Raw genomic sequence first — 17,059 nt, forward strand, 5'->3', positions numbered from 1 at the left:
CGTCCCATTTGTTGGAAAAACAGAATGTCTGCACTGTGCCTGTCAACCAAGCGCACTGCATGTGTTAGCGCGAGGCCGAGCAGGGTGTGGGGAGGGGGGTCGTGACCCCCCTCCCCATCCCCTTGCGAGGCCGAGCCTAGAATGAGCCGGAGCAGGCGGCGACGCGGTGTGCCACGGCGCCGCATGCGTAGGCGAGTCCGTCACACCCCGTCGCCCCCCTGTCTATCTTAGGGTGTGGCTCTGGGGTTGTGTGCGTCCCATTTATTGGAAAAATAGAATGTCCGGGACCTGGTTACAGCTGGGTGATCAAATTTTTTTCCTTATGTGAAGCATTTTTTTCTTTTTGGATGATATATATTTTCGTGGTAGTACAAATGATGTCATTTGTACTGCTTGCACCAACGTTGAGTACTGCACTGCGTGTAGCAAGTCTGTGTGTTGGGCACCGCACGAAAGTTGATGCTACCCTTGTCGTTCTACACTTATGCATGTACTGCACTTCATGTATACACTTCGTGAACTGCCTTATATTTGTTCTGTGAACTGTATTCATGTTTGTTTAGAATGGTTTGTGGATTATATTTTTTTAGAAATATTAATATTAATGTTCTTTTTCTAAAATTACTTTTTGTGGACTGCATATGGACACATGTGTACTCCTCTGCTCTCCTTGACAGGACGTGGGATAGGTGGAGCGGGGTAGTAGCATGGTGGGGCTCTGTTTTAAGTTACATGGCAACTGCAGAGAGGTTCTGCTATGAGGAGGCTCTGTTAGTGCATTGGAAATTCGGAACGTCGTCGCCTCTTTCTTTGTGATTAGTTCAATGTACTAACGCAACTGTTAGAAAATGTGATGATTGTTTTTTGGTGAATTGTCCAAGTTAGTGCACTTCTTTGCTATCAAAACAGGACTGCGTAGGTCCACATAGTGTACTACATTATATCGGATTAGAATTCACACAGATGTACTTTCTTTTCTTCTCTTGATGGAGTTCTTTGTTTTCTTCTCTTGATTTTTGTGGTAATACAGCTTTTGTGTGGATGGAGGGTAGTGTGGGTATGGGTGTCGGACTACTTTGCTTAAGTAACAGGGTTGCATTCTTCATTTTAGCCATACTGCATTGCAGAGTGAAGAGAACTGCAATTCAGAAAAAAAGAATACTTCGTGCTTCCACGTGGAGAACTGCATTGTTGTATGTCGCGGACTGCATTTGTACATTGACTTCGGGCTTCCTGCGTTTTATTTATTAATAGTTTCTGGCAGTGCCGACGCACATTTTTTGTTATTATTCATTTAAAAAATGTTTCTCATTTTTCTTTTTGTTATTTTATTTTTGAACTTATTGTTTTTTCATACTGCATGTACAGTTCTCATTTTTTGATTCCGTGTTTTTGCTATTATGTAATATTTTTTTCCAATGTATGGGAGTACACTACTTAGTAAATCATACGTGTAATGCATTTATTATGGTTCTGTACTCCATGTTCATTCATTTCTGCGCTGCATTGATTATTTACGTGTTTGCGTTTTTCTTTTTGTGTTTTTGCTCTTACGTATTCTTTTTTTAAATTTAGGTTCGTACACTGCTTTGTTGGTTATGTTAAAACTTCATTCGACAGAGTCTCTACTGCATTAGTATACAATTTTCACTGCATGCGTCGTGTTTTCACACTGCAACTTTTCTTCATTTGTGCACTGCTCGAATCTAATGATATATGAGCAGACAATAGAAAACATATTTGCTTTGTGCACTGCATTCATCATTACAAGCGATTCTGCATGGCAAGCAAAGCAAGTTCAGCACACCAGCAAACTAACGATACATAAGCAAACAACATAAGGCAAATTTGATGATAATTCTGAAACGACGCTGGCATTGTTGGCTCTTGGCCGCCACCATCTTCTTCTTCACCAGTTAGGCTCTTCCCATCCCCAGAACTGCATTTGTGTGTACATGTGCGTACTTCACCGTTTTTTGCGTGTCCTTGCTGCAGCCCCTGAAAAAAGTACAATGTATTCCGCTATTTTACGAGTTTTTCGTTGTGTTCTATGTCGTGTATTTATTCATGTAGGTAATCCGGAACTGGTTTGCCATACCGCACTACATCGCGTAATGGTATGCACTGCATTTTTCTACCGCTACATACTGCATCTTATTTTTGCCTCTACTTACTGGAGTCCCTGATGCAGGAGGGGTAGGGGAAGGGGGGGGTTGGGGGCACACTTTTTTTTGAACTTATGGTTTTTTCTTAGTCGGCCTTGTTGGGCCTGCGTTCTGGTATTGAAGATGCATTTGGGCCCAAGTCGGCTTGTGAGCACGGCTGGTTCTCGGTTCCCTATGTGTGCGTCCTAATGTTTAGTCCCACCTCGCCCGCTAAAGGCGCGCCTGTCATGTTTATAAGTGCTGGCGAGGCACATCGGGCGAACTCCTCTTGTTACTTATTTGGGCGCTTATACACGGCGCTCGCAGCTCTATGCTCTCTGACCTGTGGGCCCATGTGTGGCCGGCCCCATGCATTGTGACTCAGAACAACTCGCCTTCTGTGGCGCAGACCTATTACGAGACTGGCTAGGGCCGGTAGCACCTGGGTGGTCAATTTTTTTCTTTGTATTTTTCTGTCTTAGGTGTTTTTTCAATGTCAGGGCATGCACTGCATTGATCAGGGTTCTGCACTGCATGTGCACGCTTCCATACTGCATGTATAGTTCTCATTTTTTGTTTCCGTGTTTTTGCTATTATGTAATCTTTTTTTCCAATGTATGGGAGTGCACTGCTTAGTAAATCATACGCGTAATGCATTGATTATGGTTCTGTACTGCACGTTTTCATATATTTTTGCACTGCATTGATTTTTTACGTGTTTGCGTTTTTCTTTTTGTGTTTTGCTCTTATGTAAAAAAATCAAATTTAGGTTCATGCACTGCTTTGTTGGGTATGTTAAAACTTCATTCGGCAGAGTCTGTACTGCATTCGTACACAATTTGCACTGCATGCGTCTTGTTTGCATTCTGTACGACAATTTCATCACCAGCAAACTATGTTGGACAGAAAGCAAACTAACATAATCAAAGTTCATCATTACAAGCGATTCTGCATGGCAAGCAAACTAAGTTCAGCACACAAGCAAACTAGCGATACATAAGCAAACAACATAGAGCAAATTTGATGATAATTCTAAAACGATGATGGCATTGTTGGCTCTTGGCCGGCACCATCTTCTTCTTCACCAGTTAGGCTCTTCCCATCCCCAGCTGCTCCTGGCGCGCTTCTTGGAGGGCTCCTCCTTCTCCAACTTTGCACGGCGAAGGCCGTCCTGGGTGAGGGTGATGCGGTTCCATATCTGGTACGCTGCATAGGCGTCCTTTGCCGCGTACTCGATGTGCCTCATGGAAAGAGGCAGGGTGGCCCACCGCCTGTGCTCGTCGTCGGTGATCTTCTTCTTCATGTTGTTGTAGTAGTTGTCGATGAGCATGTCGGAGACGTCTCCAAGGGAATCCAACGTCTTGGTTGCCTCGGGCACCCTCCACTCCTTTTGGATGTTGACGAAGTTGGCGACCTCCAGTTTGACGTGCTCTAGCCTGGTTTTGTCATCGTCGATGGAGAAGCCTGCAAAGGTGTACCCGGGGTCGGCGAGGAAGTTGTCAAAGACGGTGCACCTTTCAGAGGCGCTCATTTGGAAGAGCATCACCGGGTGATTCTTGCCGATGGAGAGCTGGCAGAGGGTGGGTTTCTGCGTCACTTCAGGCTCGTTGTCGTACTCGAGATCAATGTCGACGATCTTGTGGTGCTGGAGGCTGAGGTGGTGCTCATACTGTGCGAGGGAGATCGCCATCTGCTTCTTGTCGTTGTTGTGGAAGACGTGCAACTTGGTATTGCCATGTGCCTCCACGGCCTTGTCACCCTTGTACTCGTCAGTGAACGTCATCGCCGGTAGCAGGGCTTGGTGCTTTTGCGTTGATATGGAGCGATTTGGTGGCAGCGCAATGGATACTTGTGTTATTATGGATGAGAAGGCCTTTGGCAGGGGTCTGAATTTTAGGGGAGGGCGAGGGGTGGGATGGTCGTGTCAGATGAACTGCATGATCTCGCTGACGATGTGGTTGTGCATATCATGGGTTGGTGTTGCATCTGTGATCATGGGCTTGTGGCGATTGAACCGCTCCGATTGGGTGGTTGTATGCGAACGTGTTTTTCTATTAACGTGGTTTTATTTTATTTTTTATTAGTAATTTTTTTTAACCACCACTTTCTATGCGAATGTGCATTTTGTTACGTTTATACATGCATCATGCGTGATAATGAACTGCATTCTCTATAGTTCTGCACTACATCTTCTACAATACAGAACTGCATTTGTGTCTACATGTGCGTACTTCACTGTTTTTTGTGTGTCCTTGGTGCAGCCCCTGAAAAAGTTCAATGTATTCCGCTATTTTATGAGTTTTTTGCTATGTTCTATGCCGTGTATTTATTCATGTAGGTAATCGGGAACTGGATTGCCATAAAGCACTGCATCCCGTAACGGAATGCACTACATTTTTCTACCGCTACATACTACATCTTATTTTTGCCTGTACTTAATGGAGTCCCTGGTACGGGAGGGGTAGGGGAAGGGGGGTTGGGCTGCTATTTTACGAGATTTTCATTGTGTTCTATGTCGTGTATTTATTCATGTAGGTAATCGGGAACTGGATTGCCATACCGCACTACATCGCGTAATAGATGCACTACATTTTTCTACCGCTACGTATTGCATCTTATTTATGCATGTACTTACTGGAGTCCTTGGTGCGGGAGGGGTAGGGGAAGGGGGGTGGGGGCACACTTTTTTTGAACTTATGGTTTTTTCTTAGTCGGCCTTGTTGGGCCTGTGTTCGGGTGGTGAAGACGCATTTGGGCCCAAGTCAGCCTGTGAGCACGGCTGGTTCTCGGTTCAGTGTGTGTGCGTCATGTTTAGTCCCACCTCTCCCGCGGAAGGCGCCCGACCTGTTTATAAGCGCTGGCGAGGCATACTGGCCGAACACCTCTGGTTACTTATTTGGGCGCTTATACACGGCGCTCGTAGCTATATGCTCTCTGACCTGTGGGCCCATGTGTGGTCAGCCCCATGCATTGTGACTCAGAACGACTTGCCTTCTGTGGGCGCAGACCTACTACGAGACTGGCTGGAGCCGGTAGCATGTGGGTGGTCAATTTTTTTCCTTTGTATCTTTTTCAATGCTGGGGCGTACACTGCTTTTTAGTAAATCATCCTTGCACTGCATCGATTTAGTTTCAGTACTGCATGTGCACGCATTCCATACTGCACGTGTTTTGAGCTACATTTTTGTGCACTGCATGGGTATCATTTTTCTTTATTGTTTTTCCTCTTACATATCCTTTTTTCTTAGTTTACGGGTGTGCACTGCTTTTGTGCCCCTATGCGCACTGCATTCGTCATAGTCATGTGCTGCAGGTGTACAGATTTTTCACTGCATGCATCCTTCTTTGTGCCAAAAAGTTGTGACTCGCTATGCCAATGCTGCGGACTGCATGACTTACATTTAAGGATTACATCAGGTGCTGTAATTTCTGCTTTGTGCACTGCGCGAAAGTGCTTCTCTTTTGCTTCATTTTGAGCATGTACTGCACTTCATGCACACATATAGTGAACTTCCTGGTAGGAATTTGGAGAACTGCACACATAAAATGGTCTGTGGATTATAATTTTTTAGAGTATTATTATTTAATGATCTACGGTTTTGTTTGTGGGAATGCTGCAGTCAAAGTACACCTTCTTTTTTGGTTCCTTTTTCTTTGGTAACATAAGCCTTTATTGATTGTCCTTTATTCTTGGGAACATAATTCTCATTAAGTCCCCTTTAATTTTCAGTTTTGACCTTTTTGCATTCCTCTTATATAAATGAAGGCTAACTTGTACCCTTCCTTTGCATTTCATTTCTCCTCTAGCCGCAAGTTCTCTCCTTTCTCCAGCCTATAATTATTTTTTTGCTTTTCTAGGTTTTTGTTGCGATGGCTCCAGGCCCCTGCGCGTATCTCTTCTGTTGCGGTCATGGTTGTGGTGTGCCGACGCTCTGCGATTGTTCAGCTTGCTTGCAGGCCCGTCGTGCTCGTCGTGGTGGAAGGTATTGTCACGAACTGGGCGAGCCGAGCAGCTTGCATATGGTACAGTATTCACGAAAGGATTGGATCTGGGCCAGATCAACGTTTTTGCGTTCTATTCTGCCCTGCTTCACCGTGGCCTTGGCTGCACAAGTCCTTTTTTCCATCAGCTTACGCCAACAGATGTGGAGACTCACTACAAGATGGTATGTTTCATTAGATATGATTTTTTTTCTTTGTGTTTTTCTTGTATAATTCCATTTTATTCTGAACTTTTAGTATTTTAGGAATGCACTTTTTTTTGTTTTTTGAAGTGTACTGCAATGAGTTCTTATTTCTTGTTTTTATTTTTTTGCTTGTGTGCATGCAGTTTGTGTTTTAGTTTACATGGTTACAATATGTGAACTGCTTATATATTAGCTGAGCACTACATGTTTCCACATTTTTTTCCCAATTTGTATGGTGTGTACTACATGTAGCTAGTCTCAAGTACTGCATGATAGTTTGAAGCGTACTGCATATTTGCAAGTTTCGTACTGCATATTGAAATGCGTTTTATCTGTACTGCTTGTTGGACTATTGTGCACTTCATCTAGCTAGTGCCTGTAGTTTGTGTAGGTTTTTACCGTTCTGTGCACAGTATGAGAATTATACTGCTAGTATCGTTCTCAAACAGTTTTATTATTTTTTGCAGAAAATTCCTCAATGAGCTGTTAGGTATCTTTGGCTCAAGAAGAATGGAATTCTTCAAGTTGTTCTTGGTAATGGATACCTTAAACCAACCAAGTACAGTGTAGGTGTTGACGGGCGGTTGTGTGTGCAGAAAGGGTGGAAGGAATTTGTCATTGATAGTGGCCTGAAGTCTGAGCAAGTTGTTGTCCTCAACTTCTTTGAACTCAAGGATCGTACGGTTAGAATCACGTTTGACGTGATTGGCTAAGGTTATGAGGTTGATTTGTAATAAGTACTTTTGCGTGTTCAATGCTTCATCTTTTTGATTTGTTTTGTAATAAGCACTTTTGTGATCTGAACCGCTTCAATTATTATTTTGAACTTCGTGTTGTTAGTGAGCTAACAACATTTTTTACATGGTTTTTGACTCAAAATGTGTCAATGTTTTACTCTAGATTGCTATATATATGGTATACTCTATATACCATTTTCTCTTTACATGGTTTAGTTGAATAACTCATAGTCAACGGGAAATTTGTGTTTACACAAAATTTAAACTGATACATAAGTCATAGAGATAAGCAAACTGCTATGCATATGATTAATTTATTGAAGTTCATCTATTTGGTCGTTAACCTGCTGCTTCTGTGCGGTGACTGGAGCGTGTCTAATGTCGCACTTTCTTTTGTTTTCCGTGGTGGTGTTGCTAGTTCTTGTCTCTGCACCTTTGTGTTTGTAGCCCCTCACGTGCTGGTTGATGGCTGCTTTCGTTTTTCAGCGCTGCGAAGTGCATCATTCTTTGCTCCCCGCGTGCTGGTTGATGGCTGCTTTGGTTTTTTAGCGCTGCAAACTGCATCCTTCTTTGATCCCCGCGTGATGGTTGATGGCTGCTTTTGTTTTTCAGCGCTGCGAACTGCATCCTTCTTTGCTCCCCGCGTGCTGGTTGTTGGCTGCTTTCGTTTTCCAGCGCTGAGAACTGCATCCTTCTTTCATCCCCGCGTGCTGGTTGGTGGTGGTTTTCGTTTTCCAGTGTTGTGAACTGCATCCTTCTTTGCTCCTACCTTGTTTTTTGAAAGTGGTGTTGTTCTCGGTTTTTCTGTACAGCAGCATTCCCTCGGGGTGGTCTTGTTGGCATTGTTTCTTCATGTTCTTCGTCCTCTTCACTCTCTTCACTCTCTTCTTCCTCTTCATCATCTTCATCATCTGTTTATTCATAAGCCACTGTTTCTTCAGTTTCTTCACGTTCTTCGTCCTCTTCACTCTCTTCTTCTTCCTCCTCTTCTCAATCTGCTTCTTCATAAGCCATTTCTTCTTCAGTTGTGTCAGCATCTTCTTCTTTGATCTCACCTTCTTTGTCTTCCTCAATTTCTGATCTTTTTCTTTTTCTTTTGGGGCAGGTTCTTGAATTGTGTCTCTTCCTCTTTTTGCAGATGCTACAACGTCTCGGTTTTGTCCATTTCTTAGTGTTGTGAGTGGAATTTCTGTTTGGTTGTGCATCGCCATGTCCTTGTGTTTCTTGTTCATCTCCTTTTTTACATGTCCTGGAATTGTGGCCGCTGATTTCATTACATGGTTTGCACATTCTTATTCCCAGTGGGTGACCATCACTGTCTAGCTCAGGTTGTGGCTTACTGTTTTTGTCATCATTTTTCTCCTTGCATGCCACCTTTTTCTGGGTTGCGTCGCCCCCTTTCTTCCTTCCTCTTGTGTTTGAAACAGGAGGTGGAAGAATTGTTTCTTTTTTGATAGAACCAGTTCCTTTGTGTTTAGTATTTTCTACTTGCTCGGCTTTATTGTCATGCTGGGATTTCTCTTCTTGCTTTAGTTTTGCTGGTTCTTCTTCTTCTTCGTTGAGCATGTCAACTTCCTTGATCAGTGCCCTCATACCAGACAACGCTCTGTGGCACCCAGCGTCGGACCTTGTCACTCTGTTTGCAAGGTCCATTGTTGTTTCTGTCAGCAATTTTCTACGGCAAAAAAGTGAGGTTCCATCTGGTGTTGTTTGTTCGTAGTCTCTTCTGTCAAACGTTGCATCTGATCTTGCGTTACGGGTGTATCTTTTCATGATGTACACCTCAGGAATCTTGAGTACTCTCAAATGAGAAAGCATGCATAACACATGGATGCAAAAGAGCCCTGTAGACAAACACACAAAAAAAAATTTGTAAATGAACTGCATGAAATTAGTAAACATATATTTTTTTCGTTATTTTTTCATTTTTAAAGAAGTGAACTTCATTTGCTTTTGTGAATTACTCATGCATGTGGACTTTTAAAGTTCAGTAAGTGAGCTTTCATGCATGACTATCAGAATCTAGAATTTTTTTTGCTAGGAGTCTCACCTGTGTGTGTCCAGAGTTTGAACTCACATTCATAGACACCTTTCTCTTCATCGGAGACCACTTGGAAATTATGCCTTGCCCAGTCAAATGCATCTGATATGTTGTAGTGGTGTACGAGATACTTTGCCGCGTTCTCAGGGCACCGTTCTGCTCTGAATGCAGTGCTATGGTAGAGTGTTTCTTTCAAATCTGTAAACACTGCCCTTGTATACACTTTTGATAGCTGAACTTCAAACCCAAACTTGGTTGTGGTTTTTACCTCTGACTGCATGATCACAAATGCACTGTTACGAACCAGAGAAATGAAAAAATTGTTTGTTTTTGTAGTCATATTTTAGCAGTTTTTGATTGACATTTTGTTTACCTCATTTGCTACTGTCTCTGCGTGCTCGACAACCTTCCTGGTCTTAATGCACTTATCCACCTGCTGAGCAAACAGATGGAGATCATGCTTCTCCTTGACAAAAAATTTCTTCAGTATGCGGTTCATGCTCTCGCTTCTCTGTGTGGAAGTCATCCGAGCACAGAAAATTTCCTTGTAGTAAGCCTAGATCCACTCGTGCCTGTCATCCCATAGCAAATTCATCACTTCATCGTCTTGCAAGTTGTACCTCTGAATGAGGTTCTTCCATGCTTGTTCAAATTCTGACGGCATTAGTGGGTGGTTTAGCACCGCATTGAGGTTATCCTTTAGTTTCTCGTGTGCCTTATACAGCAAGGGGAGGTGGTCTTTGTACTTCTTCATGATATGCCACCAACACAGCTTATGCAGAGTTTGTGGGAGGATAGTTTTTAATGCTGCCTTCATCGAAGAACACTGGTCTGAGAAGTCACAAACAATGTTTTTTATTAAGTTGTTTGCATGTGTGCAAGATAGATGGAAGAAATATAAGTGCACCAAACAAACGTAAGTATGCAGGTGTTGTTTTTTTTGTACCTATGAACATGCAGATTGGCGGCTTGTTGTTCATACACCTTAGAAAGGTTTTGAAAACCCACTCGAATGATGGTATTGTTTCATCTCGCATGAGTGCAACAGCAAATATGGTGCTCTGTAAATGATGGTTCACCCCCACAAAGACTCCCAGCGGCATGTGGAATTTGTTAGTTTTATATGTCATGTCAAATGTAACGCAGTCTCCAAAATCTTCATATGATCCTTTGCAACTTGCGTTCGACCAAAAGACGTTTCTTACACGGTTATCTGCATCAACGTCATAATCATAGAAGAACTCTGGGTTTATCTTCTGCATTTTCTCGAAGAAATCCAGAAGTTTCTTGACATCATCTTTAGACTCTTCTCTGGCAAACTTCTGTTTCCTGCATTTTCAGACACAATGCAAACTCATCTCATCAAACAGGGAATAATTACCGACAGAATGCTCAAGAGATATGCTCTGTTACGTGCTTACTTGTTTACTCGGTCGCGGCTAGTATGCCCCATGTACTGCAGACCACCGGACATACGCAACAGCATTGACATCATCTAAGCATGTGTGTGGTTGTCCAGTTGCATGTCTTTCACTAACTGGTCTATCAAAGGATCGTCTTTTTTGTGCGATCGCATGTGCAAAAGCATCACGGGGCTTTCCAACATCTTGTGATTATGGTTGAGTTGAACCATTTCTATCACAAATTTGTCATCCTTCCTCTTTTTGACTCTAATCTTTGCCTTGCAGCCAATCCTTTTTTATGTCTTCTGACGTACCCGGTGATAATCTGACACAGTCTACTTGTGCATCCCTTCTCTTGAGCAGACAATGTAGGCATTTGTCCTGTGTTTTGCCCTCTTGCGTATGCCAAACCCTGCACATCTTGCATAATTATTGTAAAAGTCCCATGCCTTGTCGTACATGGTGAACTTAATTCCAGCAGCAGGTACGAGGTTCAGCGGCATGTTTTTATCCTGCATTAATTGCAATGCTCTATGAGATAATTTGTTTTGTTCTGTTTTTTAAATACGAGGAGTGCATACGAGTTTAATAAAGCATTGCAATGTTCCTAAGTTTTCAGAAGAATCCAATGTATTAGATGCTAGGTCAAACCTCACAAAAGATATCAGTGTGCACTGCAATGTTATCTGAATGGACTGCAACTATTTTTTTTCAAAACATAAACGTACATGTGTGTAGAGTCGTTCACCCGATGGTGTTTGCAGCTCGCCGGGTTATATTGGACATGGCGGGGTTATAGCAGATCTGTGTAGTTGAGGATCTCGCGGCGGTAATAGTGAGGAGGATTTGTACCTGCTATTTACTTTTGACCGAGGCACCGTTGGTCGTCGCAGCGTCGAAGTTGATGCAGCAGGTCTGTTTGGAGCTCTGTTTTTCGGTGTAGCAGGTGGATGTTGAGCTCTGTTTTGGGGTGCAGCAGGTGGACGTGGTGGTAATCCAGTGTTGTGACGATCTCTCGGTGGATTGGTTTGAAAATTTTGGAGCAGCGGCACATCATCATAGTCATAATCATCATCTGGTGCAACATCATGTTCAACTGCGTCATCATTGTGTATTCGGACATGCTGTCCAAATGTAGTGAACTCGTGCTTATACTTTGGGTTGAGAAATGTTATTGGCTCATCTTCATCGTCATCATCTTCATCATCCCGTTTGTGAGTGCCTTCCCAGATGGATGTGACATCATCGTCATCTTCGACTACATCTTCTTCCTAGAAAAAATCTTCTTCCGGAGAGTACTGCACCCTGTTTGTTGTCGTGAAGAATCCTCAAGGAATCTCAGGGGTAACCCAGCCAGTATCTCTTTCAGAAGAAGCTCCACTCTTCTGAAAGTTGTTGTTCTCAGTGCTGTCAATTATGCGTGACATTTTGTATCTGCTGAACGTCATTTCCTGCACACAAAATGACCGAGCTGCATTGTCAGGTTAAATGAACTGAATCATGCAAACTGCGATGTATTCAAAATGGTACTGCCAAAGTATTGCAGGCTGACTGCATTGTCGGATTTCGGCTTCCGGCAGACCCTCTAGATTCGAACACTGGGGTGCACGCGGAGATTTGGCCCTCTGCCTACCTGCACCTCACCGCCTCGCTATGAACTAAGCAATCAAAGAAACAACACAAGAGACACAAAGTTTATACTGGTTCAGGCCACCATTGTGGTGTAATACCCTACTCCAGTGTGTGGTGTGGTGGATTGCCTCTTGGGCTGATGATGAACTGTACAAAGGAGAACAGCCTCACGAGGGTATGTTCTTGGCTGGTGCGATGAACTGCTGGGGGGAGTTCAGTCGCTCTCTCTACTGGTTTCTAGGTGAGGATCCGATTGATTTCTCAATGCCCTACCTTGTGGGTGGCTAGTCCTATTTATAGGCAAAGGCCCTGGGCCTCTTCCCAAATATTGAGCGGGAAGGGCGCCAACAATTGGCCATTTTGAAGGGGAACATCTAGTACACTTATCCTGACTAAAGTTGGTCCTCGCCTGCCAAAGGCTCTGGCGGTGACGCCGGCTCGGGCTCCATGATGACCTCCATCCTGCCGTTCTGCTGGTCTTGGTCTTGTTGCACCAAAATGGATGCCTTTGCTTGATGCTCTCGCCTGCGCTTGCTCCCTTTGCACCAAAGAGGAAAGAACGACAATGTGCGGGCTGGCGCCCCCTTGGCGCCCTTGGTCGTCATGGCTTGCGTCATGGGAACCTCGCGAGGTACCCCGCCTTGATCTCTTCGCCTCCTCGCGAGCCAGCCTGACGAGGCCGTGCCTGAGGAAGCCTCCTGTCGTCCGCCCCGCGAGGCTTGGCTCCTCGCGAGGGTCCTGAGCTCGTGTTGATGAAGATGGGCCATGCTGGGCCGCCCCTTGAGCCACGCTGCAGGCAGGCAAGTCTAGGGACCCCCGTTCCCAGAACAGCGATAGTAGCCCCCGGGCCCAAGGCGCGCCCGGACTTGGCTGAGCAGAGAGGCGAAGGGGCAAGCATGAAGCGCCGCAGGCCCTAACAGCCTGCGGCCTCGGGCGCCGCGTGGCGGTTGATTGGTCGTGGGCGGCTCCGCAACCGCGTGAATCGACAAAAGAGCGGCGTCTGCCTAGGCTTTGCTTCCCTTGCTTCCTCCGGTCATTGCCCAGATCCCCTTTCTTGCGCTCTTCCTTTCTGTCTCCAAAATCTTCAGATCTACTTCGACCGCGCACCCTAGCAAGTCATGGCGCCTCGCCAGACCCCGGCCGAAGCTTGGTATTCGCCCGCCTTGGACTCGCCGAACATGTCAGAGGCGAGCCTTGCCCGGATGCGCCGGATGGTGGCGGCACAAGGCGTCGACGGGGCGAAGGTGTTCAAAGCCGGCTCCGCCCCTCCTGAGGCCCAAGGGAGCACCTTCTACCCGCACTTCGTAAGCGCCATTGCTTCCGGTCTGGTGCCTCCTTTTTCTGAGTTCTTCTTCTCTGTCCTCCGCCATTACGACCTGCAAGCTCTGCAACTCCACCCCAACTCTGTTCTCCTTCTGGCGATCTTCGCATACTATTGCGAGGCTCATGACGGGGTGCAGCCCGGTGGCCTAGCTGCGCCACTACTTCTCCCTCCGGCTCTCCCGTAGTCCTCTCTTGGTGTGCGCAAGCTTCGTCACGTATGGCGGTTCCAACGCCATCTCGAAGCCCGGGAAAAGGATTGAGGGCTTCAGGAGCAAGTGGGTCATGGTGGATGCTGGGCGCATCCACCCTCGGTTGATTCTGCCCACGGTGTAGCCTGCGAGCTCCGATGATTGGTCTCGCGCGGAACTCATGGACCCCCATGCGAAGCCGGTGTTGGAGAAGATGGACGTGGATCTGAGGCCGGGGAACATGGTGACAGCGAAGCTGACTGGCACGTCGCTCCTGAGGGAGTTCCTGGAGCATCAGGTGGCCCCCACTTCGCAAGTATTCGCTCCCGCTGTGGAGGCCCCGCCTGAGCCCCGAAGTTTTAGCCGACGAAGATCTGGCCGCGGCCCTCCAATCTTTGGTCGGAGGGGACGTGGGGCTGGAGGGCGCCCCGTACCCCTGTTTCTTCGAGATGATTGGGAGAAGGTGGTTGACTCCATGCCCGTTTTTAATGGGGACGGCCCCGTGCCCGCGGTGGCTCCTGAGGACCCGGCGGCCCAGGCGACGGTGAACGTGTCCTCCAGCGACTTCAGCGAAGAGGAGGAAGAAGAGGAGCGGGAAGGGGGGCCTGACTCCGAGGCTACCGACGGGGAGTCGAGAGAGCCTCTCCCCCGGCGCAGGTCCCGCGCCCTCCGCCTTTCGCCGAGTGACGACGAGGATGATGACGAGCGGGGCGGTGGGAGCTTGCCCCCGATCTCGAAGAAGGCCAGGTCTGGGCTGATCCCCCTCGGGTCTGCTTCGGCTCCGAGGCGGTCCACAGACATGCCTCCTGCTTCCGAACCTCTCGAGGCTGATCCTAGCAGCCGGCTCTCGGGCTTCAAGTACGGCCGGAGGTTGCTCGAGCTCACGAGCGGCAATGAGTAAGTGCTCGGTTCTTGTCTTGTTCCTTGCTTTGTCATTGAGGCTTGATGCCTGTATCTCTTGGCTAGGCTGGCGCCTGCGGCGAAGAAACTGAAGGGGGCTCCTGAGGCTCCGTCTGGGGCAGCACCTCTGCCTGCGAAGGGAGGTGGCTGCAAGGCACGGGGCTCTCCTGCCCGGTCGTCCTCGCGAGGCCTGGTGGAGCTGGCTGGGGTGAGCTCAGTCCCCATGGCCCAAGCGACTCCTGAGGTATCCCTGTCTGGTGCCATCGCCATAGCTGTTCGGGCACAGCAGGTCCTGCCTCAGGGTCCTATGGTTACGGTGCCGTCCTCTCCTCCTACTCCACCAACTGCTGTCTCTCCGACCCCTTCCACCATCTTGGATCGTGCTGCTGCCGAACTGGACCGGCTGCGGCAAGATCTTCTGGGCGCCGACCCTTGCTTGGTGGCCGGGCGCCTGGAGCTGGCTTCTGGTTGGATTCCCTCTGACGCTTCGATTCGAGCGGCACTGGTTCAGGCCTTGACGGCTTGCAACGAGGAGAAGCTGGCCATCCTTGAGGCGAAGGCTGCTCGCGATGCCGCCTTGGGGGAGGCGGATGATGCTCAAGGCCGTTGTAAGGCACTGGAGAGCAAACTGCGGGGCCTGCTGGACCAGCTTGCCGAGGAGGCCTGCATCCACCAAGAGAAGGAAGGAGACCTGAAGGCTCGTGAGGCGGCCATCAAGGACCGAGACGCCAAGCTCAACAAGCACCGCGACCGCCTGGGCGTACTGGAGCAGGAGTTGGAGGCGTGGAAGGTCGAGCTGGACGGGAAGGCGTGAGTCCTTGCCGAGGACCGCAAGGCCTTCACAGAGACGAAGGTGAAGGTTCGCGGCTTGCTGAAGTCGCTCTATGATAGCAGCCTGGAAAGCCCGCTAGCCGGCGCCGAGGACGGCCCCGCCAAGCTGCTCCCCTTCATGGTCCGTGCCCTTGAAGATGTCACCCTTGGCCTTGGCCCTACGGCCGAGGCTGAGGCACGCTTCTTGTCTTCTGCAGCGCTGACGCGGGTCCTCACCCACGTCTACCTTCGCGACCGTCGACCTCGACAGCCTACTGGAGCCAGCGAGCAGCGAGCTTGCCGCTACCGCTGCTGAGGCCGTGAAGGGTCGCGCGGAGGCTCTGTTGTCGAAGTTCCGGGCCTTCAAAACCCAACCGAAGCGAGGCCCTGCCGGTCCTGCAACTCCACGAGGCGAACCCGCTCCGCGCAGCTCCACTGCCAACAAATGACTCTGTCGTGGCTCCTGTCCTGCTTTCAGCTTCTGCAACACACATCATTCCTCGGGGAGGTGTTTAAACTTGTGTTTGGTATCGTGATAACAATTATGGACTGTAATATTTGCTTTTGAATTCCTTGAAATTTGCGCTCTTCCTACTTGCTTATGTTCTACGCTGGCAGAGCCCGGCCCCGCGCATACCTCAGCCGCCGTTAGCCCCGACCGGAAACCAGGACGGGACCAAGGAGTGAGGGGCTACGTGACAAGTTAGGCTCCTAAGTCGCAATGCTCAGGAGTCCCCCTTGGCACGCGAACAGCAAGTAGGGAGGTGAGATGTGTGGGTGAATCTGTCATTCTACGTCTGCAGAGCCCGGCCCCGCGCATACCTCAACGGTCGTTAGCCTTTTGGAACTAAGGAGTGAGGGGCTACGTGACCAGTTAGGCTCCTGAGTCGTGATGCTCAGGAGTCCCCCTTGACGCTCAAACGGCCTTCGTACCTTGGCTCCACTAGGGGAGAGACGCGCGACAAACCAGGCCCGAGGGGCCTGGCTGGGTGGCGTACGCCTGGGCGTGACCCAGGCGCAGCCCCCGTGCCCAGCCCCCTCGCGCGGCGCTCCCGAGGGAAGGCGTTGCGATGAGGCCAGACACTGAGCTCGGGGCTCCCTCAGGTTGATGTGGCCGGGGGCCAGCCTCAGTTGTTTATCACCAGCGTGGAGCATAGCGCTTCCGTATGTGTACGGGCATAGCCGCTCCTCGGCAGTGTCGTCAGCCAGCGCGGAGCATGGTGCTTCCACTGGTGCGTGGGAGGGGGCTCCCCTCCGGGAGGAGCCCCCGGGGCGTGTACAGCCCCGCCCTGACACATGGCCGGCACGGTAGGGCATGTGGAGGTGTATCTGGTCACCCGTGAGCCAGCGCGGGACTCATGGGGCCCTACCTCAAGGCAGGTTGCGCCTGGCACTGGGCCTTAACTTGTGATGTGATCCTGCAAATTTGGCCAGATGCCGATGCTCTATGTCCTCGGGTCTCGGCCCTCGAGCGAGTCTCAGCCGTCGCTGGTTTGCCAGGGTGCGATGCCATGGAAAAAGCCAGAGGGTGAGGGCTGAAGAGCCAGTAGGAGCCCTGAGTCGCGATGCTCAGGTACCCCCCCCCTTTAACGCGCAAGCTTGGTTAGATGTCGATGCTCTACGTCCTCGGGTCCCGGCCCTCGAGCGAGTCTCAGCCGTCGCTGGTTTGCCAGGGCGTGATGCCGTGGACAAAG

This window comes from Triticum dicoccoides, chromosome 7B (assembly GCF_002162155.2).
Source record: "Triticum dicoccoides isolate Atlit2015 ecotype Zavitan chromosome 7B, WEW_v2.0, whole genome shotgun sequence".
In the NCBI taxonomy this organism is placed as follows: Eukaryota; Viridiplantae; Streptophyta; class Magnoliopsida; order Poales; family Poaceae; genus Triticum; species Triticum dicoccoides.